This window comes from Vicugna pacos, chromosome 8 (genome assembly GCF_048564905.1).
Source record: "Vicugna pacos chromosome 8, VicPac4, whole genome shotgun sequence".
NCBI lineage: Eukaryota > Metazoa > Chordata > Mammalia > Artiodactyla > Camelidae > Vicugna > Vicugna pacos.
The window spans coordinates 64,050,687-64,065,762 of NC_132994.1; the positions used below are offsets into that span (position 1 = coordinate 64,050,687).

Consider the following 15,076-nt stretch of genomic DNA (forward strand, 5'->3'; position numbering starts at 1 on the left):
GCAGCCCTGGTGTTCCTTGTGTGGTAGATCCATCACTCTGATCTCTGCCTCTGTTGTTACACGGCCCTCTCCCTGTGGGTCTCTGTGTCTTTCATCTTCCCATAAGTACACCAGTCGTTAATTAAAGGCCCACCCTACTCCAGTATGGCCTCATCTTAACCTAACTAATTACATCTTCAATGATCCTATTTCCAAATAAGGTCACATTCTGAAGTATTGGGGGTTTCAAGATCTTTTTGAGGGGGACACAAAGAAACCATACCACCTCATCCACCTGTTTGCTCTCACATCCGTTTCCTGCCCTCTCCCTATTCTATCCCTATTCTTTCCGTCTCTCAGGGTGCTGACCCCTACAAGCTACATTTTCCAGACTCCCTTGCCAAAACGACTTCTGGCTAGTTTCAACTGATGGGAGACACTGGCCAGAGACTGGCAGTGGGAGGAGGGAAGAAACCAGGTTGTTTCTCCCCGCCCTCCCGCCCTCCCTTTCTTGGCTATGAGCAGTGTCTCCACCAGTAACTGCATCTACTCCACTGGTCCAGCTCCTACCTGCAGACCTTCTCCAGCTGCGTGACTACACTGGAGTTCCGGCACCAGGCAAGGGGGAGGCTGAGCTGCTAAACTCTGGGAACCCCATGCCCTCACACTGCTCTGGTTCTAAAATCTGAGTTGTTTCATCATCCTGTTGGTTCCGTCAGCTCTTCCAAGGCCTTTGTAATTAATTCTCCTAATTAAATCCCTTCTATTGAACTATCTGGCACGAATTCTGTTTTCTTGATGAGAGCCTGACTGACACAAGAGTTTCAAGAGATGCCAAGCTCTGAGTCAACAGCAGAGAACAGGAGTGAACCAGGGGAGCAGGCATCAGGGTAACTGTTTAAAGGACGGCCAACAGGATAGGTGGGCAGACACCAGTCTTCACTTCTCCCTTCCCAGCCCAGAAAATGCAGTACGATTGTCAGGAGGAGGGCATGTGGGGAATAATAGCTGTAAGTATGCAAAATCCTTCATCTCTCTTAGTAGTCAGCCAATAGATACTAATCGAAGTTGAGAAATTAAGAAAAAGAAGTGTAAGCATATTTCTAGAAGTTACCAAAATAATTCAAACATCAATAAATAAAAGCAGTTAAATCCCAGGCCTTAGACTTGAGGCGAGGAGAAATGAGCTTTTTTTTTTTTTCAATCTCCTTCTATACCATTTGAATTTGTAAAGTGTGTGCCTCTATTACATCTCTAATTTTTTAGGCAATAATTTCAATGGTTTGACTAGGTCTTAGAACAGCTAAGGAGCAAGTGATGTTTTTTAATCAGTCCTATTTGTTATTTTCTGGTTGGACAGAGCAAGGGAAGGTAAAAAGTGGAAAAGTAGGAAAGTTTCAAAGTAGGCACATAAAAAAAAGAAGCTAATGATACCACTCATTAATAAATGAGTGAATTGCTTTAAATTGTTTTAGCTATTACAATATGGATGAGGGAAATCCACGCAGAGTGTGCTTCAAGTTGGGGAAAATGTCTCTCTTTCTTAATATGAATGTTTCTGAGAATTATTTTTCATGGGAGATGTGTTCAGTATATCTGATCTAGTTTTTTTTTTAAAAATCCCCACTCCTACTCCTGCTGTCTAAGATCAGGAAGCATGAGAGGCAGAGGCCGTGGAAGAGACCAGAGCTGACAGGGTTCAAGACTACTCTGGACCTTTATAATGAGCCCAGGAGTGGTTGCATAGTCTAGATAAATAGTACTGGGTGATTACAAACTTTCCTCTATGATAATCCAGTATGGTTTAAAAAAAAAAAAAAGAACAGAGACAGACTTCATTTTAATCACAAGGTTGCCATCTACTACGTCTATGACTTCGGGCAATTTACTTGGGTTCTCTGTACTTCAATCTCCATTTCTGCAAAACGGAGAAACAACATTTAGTCCACAGGGTTGTCATGAAAAATAATATATGCAAGGAGTCTTATAGAATGCCTTGCACATAGAAGGGCCTCAAAAAAATACATCCATCACTGATGAGGAAATAGGTCAGATAAGACTCTTCATATTTGTCCATGAACAAAAACATCATTGACGGGGATTCTTAAATATTAGTGGGGTTTTCAAAGCACTGGCTTGCTTAGTAAACCCTGCAAAACATTTTTACTGACTGTTGTACCAAGGGTTTTCAATAAGATGGCAACAACAGGAATGACCCCAAGCAGGCCAGCCTTCTCAGGTCAGCTTGTGGCTAGCTGTGGTTCCACGGATCAGATTTAGATGAAGCTTATCTCATGAAGATGGAATAGGGTCCTCAAGATTTCACTCCAGATTCAGGGTGTGCCATTGAGTCTGGGGCTCTGTTTTAGTGGGCAGATGGAAGGAAGATATTATCCAGACTGTGGTCCAGTGAGGAGACCCAACATTCTTAGACATCTGCTTCCTAATCTCTACATTTTACCACATTTCTCCTGGAGCAAGGCAAGCAACATGGTAGAAGCCCAGGACAAAGAAAGTGAGTGAGTGAAGAAAAATGGGTAAGAATCTCCTGGGCAGTTTAATAAGCTTCTAACATCAACATCAACAAAATGTTTAAGTGAATGGTAATCATAGGTGTAATGGGAGACTCTCCATTAGCCCTGTAAATACTGCTCGATTCTATGTGTATGATGTATACCTGGAAAGTTGGGGAGGTGGGCCAAACAGAAGTCTCCTGTGTAATATTTATTCTACGGGTTGAGAGAACTAGACAGACAAGCTTGACTTAGTGATTGAAGGGGGAGGTAACTCTGACACTAGCACCATGTACTCATGAGGATAATCTACTGGATGTGCCCAGCAAAAACAGGAATAGTGCCCAACTACAGATGGTCCTTCATGTACTCAGGACCAGCTATGTCCAGGGTCAGCTGGAAGGAATACCTGGCAGAGATGGTGGAACCCAGTGTAGGAGGCTGGCACAAAAGAAAAGATGGAACATACCATTTGATAGCCCTAGATAACCAGACTTGTTCATTATTGCATACAAGCATTCTCTAGGGATCCCCAGTAACACTTGAAAAGGTTTTCACAGGCTCTGTACCAGAGGGCAGCACAAAGAGACAGTGAAACGTGGGAGGTTACTGGGATCACAAGCACAGCTTACTCATAGATTACTGAGGCTTAGGGAGATTCCAGCACATGAGTAAACTAAACAGAAAGAGTCATTCTTTTGACTACCATTAAGTTGTAGCCTCAAAGGAAAACAGTCTTGGTTTCTTGTCAGATGCTTGTTATTACAGCTTATGGTCCATAATAACAACTAAATGTAAAGCTCTCTGGAAATGTCTGCAGAGGGATAGACTATGATCTTAAGGCCAAGGCAGACCTTTGCAGACAGGTCTGAGATGGGAAAACCCTGCTGTCTCATTTTAATGTCTGCTATATCTGGGAACTTGTAAAAGACCTTGTCTTTCCTGATAAGATGCTATCATTTGATATGTGTATTAGTCAGGTTAGGATAAGCTATGCTACAATAATGGTAAAACCCCAACAACTCAATGGCTTAACACAGTAAAAATTTACTTCTTGATCACATAATGCCTGATATGAATTGAGTGGCCCTCTTCCATCTTAAATGCATGCCAACTAGAACACATGGCCTCCATGGTCATCACAGAAGGGGAAAAAGAGCTAGAAAATCCTGTGGGATGATTTTAATTGCCAGGCCAAGAAATGGCTTAGATCACTTCTGTCCATCTCCCTATTGGCCAGAGTTAGTCCATGACCCAACGTAGCCCATAAGAGCTGGGAAAGGTTCAGGAGCACCTGACCATTGGGTGAACATTAGGAATCTTGCCACATTGTTTCTTTAAATAATTCACTTCTCTAATGTTATTTAAATCGCTGTTACTAAATAAGTTTATTTGTGTCTCTTCCAGGGACCGAATTAGTCACAAAAGGAGAAATTTATCAAATCATCACTTTATACATTTTAAATGGATTACAGTTTTATTTGTCAATTATACCTTAATAAAGCTGAGGAAAAGAACATAAAATAAGAAAGGAAAACATTAAAAACTGGTACCTCTTCTTCTGAGCCATCTCAGTGGGACTTATCTTGTAATGAGTTAAATGCCTGCTATATATTTACCAGAGAGAGAGACAGAGCAGGCTTTATGTTCTCAGCAACAGCTCAGAAAGCTGCCAACATTAGAACCTATTTGTTTTATTGAGAAGAGGGATTGTTGGCTGGAACACAAGGGCTCCCCATTACTCTTTCTGGAAAAAGCAATGGGAACTTTAACTTTTCTCTGGACAGCAACCAACATCTATCAGGAGAAACATGAGTTTAACATCTCTTTCTGAAGAGCAACACTTAGAATTCCTAACAGCTCTCCCTGGCCTCTACCGGAGTCAGCAATGGCTCGAGGTCCCAAACCCCCAAACCCAAGCTCTTTGGTGTTTCATGAAAGTGCTAAAGCAAATCAATTTTGCAAACTGAAAACAAACAACTGGCCTGACCCAGAACACTAAATGAAACTGAAGTCTGATGGAACTGGGCTCAAGAGCCGGAGCCAAGGCTCCCCTCACAGGAGTAATTCTGAGTTCTGACAGAGAATCATTCTGTGACCTGAGGCTCAGGAGTTCACGGCTCAGCACTTCCGTTAACTTAAGTTCTAGTCAAGTCTCTTGGGCAATTGGCCTTGAAGGACAATTCTAAGGTCAAGATAAGATTGAAATGAACATCAAAGTCTTCTGTGTGTCAAAGTTGAGGCTTTAAAACTCCCTGTCTTTCAAATTCACCACTGATCTCTGTCTTCTATGCTGCTTCCCTCAGCCCCAGGACATCATCTTCTCCCTTCTAATTCCAGAGAAAACAGAGAACCTTGGGGAAGAAATCCCTCAATTCTCTGTCCACACTGCCCACAGGTCTTTAACTGAGTATTTTCTGTGCTCTGTCCTCACTGTCCCTCCACCTGCCACCACCTGACGTCCACCTTCACTGCCTCTGAAACTGCTCAAGCTGATGCTACTGCCCAAGCCTTGATCCAAAGGACACTTGTACGGCCTCATCTCCTTTGGTCTTCCCTTGGCATCCAGTGCTGCCTTGACTCTTCCCTCACTTTCAACTCTGCTGGTTTCTGGCTCCTCTGATGTCTGGTTCTCCTGCCACCCAAGTCTCCTTAATGCCTACCTCTTAAACATTGCGCTTCCCCCAGGTATCCCCTCACCTCTCTTCTCACCCATTCGACAAGACTTTCATGAATCAGGAAGCCCTTCATGGAACTGCTACAAGCAAATCAGCTCCTCAGACCCAGAAAAGGGGCCGTGGGGTTGGCACAGGAAACACAGGATCGGATCAGCTCTACCCAGCCCTCCAGGACCTGTAGTCTGGAGCTCATTTAATGGCCCGGACATCTACCCAGGCCCCTAGGCTAAAATCCCATTTCAATGAGGACTCCTCTCTCACTCTAATAGCCAAAAATTCCCCAAGTACAGTTAAATCCATCTTTTGAAAATCTTTTGACTGCCTCCCCATCTTCCTCAATAGAGTCGCTGGCTGAGTTCCAGCTTTCATTATCTCTCACCTGGACTGTTGGCAGTAAATCCTCATTGTTCACCCTGAATCCAGCCTCATCCTCCTCCAATCTCCCATGCATGATGCTTGGAATATTCAGTGTGTTCACAGCATCCTCCATTCAAATCCCTTGGAGTTCCCCATCATCTCCTTACAAGGCCTTTCATGAGCTGGCTCTTGTCTCCTCCAATGTATCTCCTACTCCTCTTCTGTACAAATCTTAGTTCCCAAATTAATAATCACCTTGGATGCTCACACTTTACCACACTTCCAGAACAACAGCCTTAAGAAATCCTTTCTGAGCTCATGACCATGGTTTTCTGTGTGCTATGTATGTAGGTCACTTTACATACCGTGGGCCTTGCACATAAAAGTATACTGACTTAAATGCCCAGCAGGCATCTCAAACTAACACGTCCAAAACAGAATTTCATGTAAAATCTGCTTTTTCCCAGCCTTCTCCATCTCCATTACTCAAGCCAAAAACCTAGGAGGTAAACATGATTCCTCTCCCTTTCCAACATGTCCGAATTATCTGTCAACTCTATACCCAAAATATACCCCCAAACAACCCACTTTCCTCCCTTGTTGTAGCTATCTCCATAGTTCACATCACCAGTCCCCAGACTACTATCAAAGCTTCCCAGCAGACCTCCCGTACCCAGTCCTACCCCCTTAGAATCCATTCTCCACAGCACAACCAGAATGAAATTTTAAGAACATAAATCAGACCATGTCACTCCCTTGTTTAAAATCCTCCAATGGCTTCCTTGAAATTCACCATGAAATTCAAACCCTTTCTGGGCCCTGAATGAATCAGCCACATTCTCCCGTCTGACCTCCTGTGTGCACTTGTCTCCCCGTCACCCTGTGCTCCGGCCACACTGGGCATCTCTCCATTCCCCAAACTCACCAAACTTATCCTGTTTCAGGGCCTTCACAGAGGCTGGTTCCTTCCTGACACTAGGTTCCAGCTTAAGTATCCCCTTTTCAGAAATGCCTTTTGTGATCACTGAGCCTAAAGGAGCCTACATCACACATCCTGGTTTGTTGTTGTTGTTGCTTTCATTGCTTTTTATTCAAGTTTGCATTTAATTTCTATTTATATTCATTTAACCTAAAATCAAATATCTTAGGACAATAATCTAAGCACAAGATGAAGATCAGGAATGGTGTCACCCTCATAGCATCACCCTATTTTATTTCTATTATGATCATTTTCACTGCCTGACTTCTTTATTAGTTGATTTTTTTTTCAATAGACTTTCTCTTCTCATGAAGACATAAGTTCCACAAGGGCAAGAATCTGTTTATTGCTGAATCCACTGGTGCTATTCAAATTATTTAAAACAGGTACTGTGTGGACACAAACCCATCACAATGGACATCCATCTAAAGGCTCCTATGGCCTTGATGATACGTAGTGGCTTCATGTCAACCTTCTTACTCCCAGCATCCCAACAGAGCCTTGACCTAAATAATTGTCAACTGAAGGTATGAATAAATGAATCAACGAATGTTTCTTGGTTAATTTCAGTGCTCCATCATGAGCACAGGTCTATATTAATAAAGAAAGGTTTACTGGGTGCCCACTATATGTCCAGGCTGGATCTGCACAACCTTGTGAGGCCCCATGGTTTTCTTCCACTGGTTAATTCTCTTTGGAGACTGCTACTGCTGCTTTTCCATTTTATTTGGACTAGCTGCTCTGGTGTTTGGATGAAATCTGTTGTCTTCGGAAGTCCCTGACACCCACCACTGTTGACTTCCTTATTATACCCTCTATAGGGACCCACAGCTGAAAAATAGTAAGAGAGGCAATGAAACTGATGTCAGAAGACTGAGTTCAAGTTCCAATAATATCACATGTGAGTCGTGAGTTGTCAGGTAAATTACTTAACTTCTCTGAGTGTACTTCTCCGTCTGTAAAATGTTGTTAACACACAATAACACCTAGTTGCCAGGAAGGCTGAGGACTGAGCAAGGTAGCACACGTCAAAGCATCCAGGCAGTCACACCTGTCGCATCCAAGGTCAATGTCAGTTAGTTTCATTCTGCTTAACCCTTCCCTTCAGAGTTTTTATGAAGATCAAATGAGATAATGCATAAACAAGTGTTCTGAACATTATATATATTGTTCAGATTATTAATATTACATCACTAGTAAGTCATCCTTATTTAGACTTATCTTTTTCTATTTTACTTTTTCCAATCATATTGATATGTGATCACCATATAGCACTGTGTTAGTTTAAGGTGTACAACCTAATGACTTCATATACATATAAATTGTGAACTGATCACCACAGTAAGTTTAGTTAACAATCATCCCCTCACATAGTTACAAATTTCTTTTTCTTGTGATGAGAACTTTTAAGATCTACTCTCTTAGCAACTTTCAAATACACAAGGCAGTATTATTAACCACAGTCACCACACTGTACATTATATCCCCAGGACTTACTTACCTTATAACTGGAATTTTGCACCTTTTGACCCCCTACACCCATTCTCCCATCCACCACCTCCCACTGGCCTCTGGCAACTTCCAATCTGTTTTCTATTCCTCCGAGTTCAGTTTTTTAGATTTCACATATGAGTGAGATCATACAGTATTTGTCTTACTCTGTCTGACTTCTTTCACTTAGCATACTGCCCTCAAGGTCCACTCATGTTGTCACAAATGGCAGGATTTCCTAATAAATTATCCCTGATTTGAGAAATCAGATGGCTTTCCAGGAGTCATAAAGAAGCTGGAAAGGAACTCCGGGCCTGTGGTGGCAAAGTCACGCTCAGCAGAGGAGGCCCACGCTTTGCTTAGCTGAGCAGCCCTCCCTGGAGACAGTATCGTTCCAGGGAAATCTGTTTATATGTCATACAAAGCTGCTTGAAAAGTAGACTTGCCAGTTACTTACAGAGAAGGCAGGCTTCCCGCTCGGTTCAAGCATTTCTCCGAAAGCAAGAGCTGAGGGCGCTTTCTCCTTTGTCTCTCCTCCCACCCAAAGATCTCTTCCTTTATTTAAAAGCAGACCTTACCTGGGCTCTGGCCTCCACTGACGTAGCCTGAGATTTCCATCTCATTTCTCCAACTCAGCCAAACTTTCGTTAATTTCTGAAATCCTGTCTCTTTCTGTGCTCACCTAGCACTAGGACCACCTCCAACCATGGTGCCATCCCCAGCACAGCTCTTTGGGGCCACACACTCATCGTGGTCATGTGTTAGTCCATGACTGTCCCAACCAACTCCCACCTGCGCACAGTCATGCCCTCCCACCAAGAGCCCCCACCAAAGCCTACATGTAGTACATTACTCTGATCCAAAGAAATTTGGGTGCCCAGGAGAACACTTACAGCAGCCCTTAAATCAACAATGGAATTCGTAATGTGGCTCACAATGAGTTTTCTTACCAACCATCTCTGTGTAATTGTTTCTTCCCATTTTAACTCTTCTTGCTAACTAGGTGCTAAGCTTTTAAACTCATTATCTAAGTCTTTTGTGCCCTCTAAATTTACTGCCTTGGAGCAAATCCCTGGTCACAAGGCTCTGTTTACCCCTTTGCCCAGACATTTTTGGGGAGCAGGTAAGGGTCGGCTGCAGAGTCAATGTCTTCATTCAAAGCCCATCTAACACTTACCAGCTGTGTGACCTTGAGCAAATTGCTTAACTTCTCTGAGCCTCAAAGATGAAACTGATGCTGATGCTGATGCTGGTGAGACCTTCTTCACAGAGTGTTTGGAGAGAATAGCTAAGGAAATGCCTGTAAGGTACTCAGCACAGTGCCTAGCACATACATGGTAAGCGGAGAATGTGTTATGTTTAGTGTTAGTATTACTGTTTAGCCCAGGAAAAGGCAAACTGAGGCCCATGTGCCCAATCCAGCCACACTTATTTACCTTTTGTCTAGTGTGCTTTCACGACAATAGCAGAATTGAGAAGTTGCAGTTGAGACAATATTTGCTATCTTTACAATAAAGTTTGTCAACCTTTGGTCTAGCCCGTAGCACCGTCCCCTCCATGGTGAGAGTAACAGAAAACCCATGGGAGGCAGAAGCTGCTACTTGCCTCCTTCTTCTAGAGTAATAGAATCCATTTTCAGCCTGCACATGACATGCCTGGTATAAAAAAATGCATTTCCCACACTCTCTTGCTACCAGATGGAGCCATGTGACTGAATTATGGCCAATGGGATATAATCTCAAGTGCTTTATGCAACTTCTGGAAAGAATTCTTATAGGCTTTCCCTTTCCTCCCTCCTGATGCCTAGAAAGCCAGCATGGAGGTTAAAGCTGGAGCCAGAGCAGCAGTCTTAACCTATGGCGTGGACTTGAGAATGGAGGCCACTCCTGGGACAGCCATCAGATCAAGAAGCCTGCGTCCCTGTCACTGCAGAACTGCACATTCACCCGGCAGAATCTCCAGATATCTATTGGGGTTTTCTGTGCTCAGTGATAAATCTGATCCTAGTAAACAGACTAGCCAAACCCATTTAAAAGACTAGAAAGCTTATCGTTAGCTCTCAACAGCTCCTATTTCATATACAACTTACAAAATTCTTTGTAGTAAATTTGCTACTTTAATAAATTGATTCTTGGCCACGCAGACCACTGATTCTTGCAGAATGCCAAAAGAACATTGCACATGTTTTATACTTATTCGGGAGAAAAGATTAATGCCCATTCGGGGGGGGGAAGATATACTAAAATGCTTGTTCAGGAAAGGAAGATTAATTTGGAATCAAGGTTTAAGAAGAGATTTTAAAAGATATAGAGAAAGAGAGAGTGATATTAAGCCTGAAGAAAACATCTAAGTCTTGTGCCTACAGTAGTTCAAGCTGTGTCTCTGGTTCTTACAGCCAAAGAGGCTAAAACAGGCCCATGCTCCCAAAAGGGGCTGTCCCCTTAAAAGCAAGCACTCTGAGCTGGCAGGGTGGTCTCACAGACCGAGGCTCAGAGAAGCAAACTTGTGGGGGGTGGGTCACACAGCTGGTGAAGAGCAGACCCCACCTGTCTGGCTCCCGGTGCAGCCCCCTTCTCCGCCCCTCTCTCCTGGGACAAGAGGGAGTGGAGACTGTGTTTGCTTCTCCAGAGCAGTCCAGCCGAGAATACACGGCAGGCAGGGAGCAGCCAGTGTTTCTGGGAAAAGGACCTTCTGTGATCTTGGGTCCTCAGCCGGCTGAGCTCCGGTGGAAAGGCCTGGGAAACCTACTAATGAGTAGAGAAGGGAAATCTAGGACTTTAAAAAATGCCATTAAAATCCCTGGCTGCAAAGAAAAGAGACCGCTGGTACACCGCCAGCAAAAACCAGATTTGGAAAAGAAAGAGCTGCGTCCAGGAAACTTGTGAACTCTCTTTTTGGTTCGCTCATCTTTTCTCTAAAAACTTTCTTTAGTTGTTACTTGCTCAGTTACTAATTACAGTAGTCTCTGGGGAGGGTTGGAGGAGGAGGGGGTTGCCAGTGACAGCCAGACGGATAAAGAGGCCCATGGACCCTTCCCGGAACTCAAGCCACTTGAGCCCAGAAGCTTCAGAGCTATAGGGAGCCGTGTACAGCTCAGTGGTAGAGGGTGTGCTTAGCATGCATGGGGTCCTGGGTTCAATCCCCAGTACCTCCATTATACATTAATAAATAAAAGCCTACTCACTCCCCCTACCCACACAAAAAAGCTAAAATAAAATAAAAAAATTTTAAATCTCTATCTAGATGAGGAAGGGTCACCATTTGCCATATTTGTGCCAGATCTGTTTCCAAAGTTAACTCTTTGTTTTCCTAAATGTTTCATATTCTGACCGGTGTATAATGGACCTGCTAACATCTACTGAACACTTACCAAGTGCCAGGCACTGGGTCAGGTACGTAACAATGCAGTGCCACACTTTATACCTAATAACTGTACGTGCTACTGTCCCAGCCTATACATAAGGTAACCACTAAGATTTGCCCAGATTAAACAGCTAATGGGGTGGCCTTGCTGAGATTCCAACTGAGTTTCTGTTCATTTAAAACCTGCTCTTTTAATTCTTTTAGTCACAAATCCTTTTTTTAAATGAAGAGCTGGAAAAGGTTTTTAGGACCAATTAAGGGAAAGGCAGCCTTTTTAAAGTTACCTGATACTTTACGTTGCCTTTATTTTCCATCAGTGACCTGATCGAAACCTTAGGCATTTACGTGGTATCCTAGACACCATTCACCCTTGTTTCAAAGAAACTCTTCTCCATTTTTCCAGTCCCCAAATTCTTTCATTACTTTTGATAATTTCCCAGGGTATTCCTAACAGATCTGAGAGACCCAGAGACCATCACTGTAACCTGTCGAATAGCAGTTATCAATCTTTTAAAATCTCAGGACACTTTTATACTCTTAAAAATTACTGAGGACCTCAAAGAGCTTTTGTTGATGTAGGTTGTATCTATCAATATTTTACCTTTTTAGAATTTTCAACTGGGAAATTTTTAAACTATGGATTGATTCATTTAACAGTAACCCCTTTGCATGTTTATGTAAATAACATTTTCATGAAAAGTAACCATGTTCTTAATAAATTAGCAAAAGATGTATATTTTCACAAGTCTCTTTAATGACCATCCAGGTTCTTGTATCTTCTGCATTCAATCTGTTGTGATATGTTGTTTTGGTTGAAATATGTAAAGAAAATCCAGCTCTATACAGATGTGTAGCTGGAAAAAGGAGGAATAGTTTGTCACCTTTTCAGGTAACTGTGGATATTCCTCTTTGATACCATACTCAGACTCAACAACTGGAAGCTTCTTTTAAAAGATCAGCTGCAAACAGAATCTGAATCCATTATCAATGAATTTTTTTACTCTGTTATTGGACTATATTTCACTATGAACCTAAGCATGACTTTGTAACATCATGCACTGATCATCTGGAAACTCACTGAGTTATCCAGATCTTCCAAATGTTGAAGCATTTCATTATATAATAGCCTGAAAATTACATTGTTAATATGACTACAGTACTGGAGAACACTCTGACACAAATCATAGCAATATTTGTTTCTATCTGTCTCCTAGAGTAATGGAAATAAAAGCAAAAATAAACAAATGAGGCCTAATGAAACTTAAAAGCTTTTGCACAAGAAAGGATACCATCAACAAAATGAAAAGACAACCTACAGAATGGGAGAAAATATTTGCAAATGAAGCAACTGACAAGGGTTTAATTTCCAAAATATACAAACAGTTCATACAGCTCAATATCAAAAAAAAACCAAACAACCCAATCGAAAAATGGGCAGAAGACCTAAATAGACATTTCTCCAAAGAAGACATACAGATGGCCAACAAGCACATGAAAAGATGCTCAATATTGCTAATTATTAGAGAAATGCAAATCAAAACTATAATAAGGTATCACCTCACACCAGTCAGAATGGCCATCATTATACAGTCTACAAATAATAAATGCGGGAGAGGATGTGGAGAAAAAGGAACCCTCCTACACTGTTGATGGGAATGTAAATTGGTGCAATCACTATGGAAAACAGTATGGAGATTCCTTAAAAAACTAAAAATAGAGTTACCATATGATCTAGTACCCCTGGGCATCTATCCAGAGAAAACTCTGGATATAGAAAAAAAAAAAACAGGAACCCCGATGTTCATAGCAGCACTATTTACGATAGCCAGGACAGGGAAGCAAACTAGATGTCCATAAACAGATGAACGGATAAAGAAGATGTGGTACGTATATACAATGGAATACTATCCAACATTGAAAAAGAATAAATAATGCAATTTGCAGCAACACAGATGGACCTAGAGATTATCATACTAAGTGAAGTAAGTCAGACAAAGACATATATCATATGATATCTCTTATATGTGAAACCTAAAAAAATGCTACAAATTAGGAGTTTGGGATTAACATATACACACTACTATATATAAAATAGATAAACAACAAGGTCCTACTGCATAGCATATGGAACTATATTCAATATCTTGTAATAACCAATAAGGGAAGAGAATCTGAAAAAGAATATATACAAGTATAACTGAATCACTTTGCTGTATACCTGAAACTAACACAACATTGTAAATCAAATACACTTCAATAAAAAAATTTTTTTAATAAATAAATATTTTTTTTTAAAGTACTGGAGTTTGGGGAAGCTGTCAAGCCCATAGTGGAAGACGTATTTTTTTAAACATCTAATTTGCACTTGAAAGCTTGAATTTTATGACTGGTAACAAATATTGTGGGTTATTTTCCTTGAAGTGACAGCTTGCTTAATTCATTTTCAGGAATACATCTGCCATAGGTCCGAGTCAAAACAGTTTGCCAGTCATTCTTTCAAGTAAAAATGGCGTTCCATGAAAAAAGCAGCTCGTTGAGCACACAACTCAAACCCCTGCAGCTACACAGGAGTTTGTCCTCAAGACCCCCACGGCACCTCTGCACACTGCAAAGTGCTGGATGTGTACTTCCCATTTTGTCAACATATTAAAAAGACCTGTAACTGAGGATCAAGATGAATACAATTAATACTTTTTACTGCTTCATAAGGGCACACCTCAGCGGACCTCACATGCTTTACAAGCAAACACGCGAGACACTGAAGACCACAATGACTTCTAGGACAGGTTGGTGCCACTGCTTTGACTTTAGGCCCCGGCAGTTTCACACACCGTTGCTAATGCATCAGCAATACAAAAGCCAACCCACGGAGAGAGGTCAATAATATCTCCATGTCATAAAAAACAGTTTGATCTCATGAATCTCCCTTAAACGGCTTGGCGACCCAGGAGTACACAGAACACACTTGGAGAACCAGTGCTACCGTGAACCTAAGGAGAGCCCAGGGCAGGGCTGGCCCTGCCCTCCAACAATGAAACAATGAACACACTCTCTAACTGCAGCATTTAATTTACTGGATAAAAGTCTATTTACTCGAGGGAGGAGGGAGTGAAAAAGTTCTGTATAAAGTTCAGGTGAAATAGGTTCTGCTGGGTAATCAATCCTGGAACGGAAGCAGGAGAGAAATGATTTCTCGATTATCTGAGCCCAGGTCTGACATTCAGAAATGCCAGGATTCCAACTCTTAACTTCCATTTCCAATACCAGATTGGAGAAGGTTACTCGCCTCCCTTTGACCACGTGAATGTACGTAACTGTTACTCCCTTTGAAAACAGGGAACTCACGGATGCTTAGAAGTGTTATGCATACTTTTCTTGTTGGTGCCTAGCCACACGCAGCAGTGCAACACTGCCTCTCTGTCTCTGTCTGTCTGTCTCTCTCTCTCTCTCACACACAGTTACAGTTGGAAAAGCTATTTTGCTGGAATTACTTTCCCTAAGTAATCCATATTTACACTTGTTAGGAATTGCTAAGTAATAAGCCAAGTTAACAAGAAGATCAAGAGTATTATAAATCCATCTTTCTGTTCGATTGTGACCACCTCCTCCCTTCTATTCATGAGTTTCTGAACCAATCTCATCTTCTGAACCAAGATCAAGCCTAGTAAGAAAAGAAATTTCTTTTTTGCCAAGTAAGAACAATGATGCAACAACTT

General features: G+C 41.8%; 1 long non-coding RNA gene across 1 annotated transcript; it reads left to right on the forward strand.

The window, feature by feature from the left end:
- Positions 1–882: 882 nt before the first annotated feature.
- On the forward strand, positions 883–10,019 carry LOC140697902 (uncharacterized). Its single transcript, XR_012075283.1, has 3 exons — positions 883–989; positions 7,328–7,407; positions 9,805–10,019. It is a non-coding gene; the product is annotated as an uncharacterized lncRNA (long non-coding RNA).
- Positions 10,020–15,076: the final 5,057 nt, after the last annotated feature.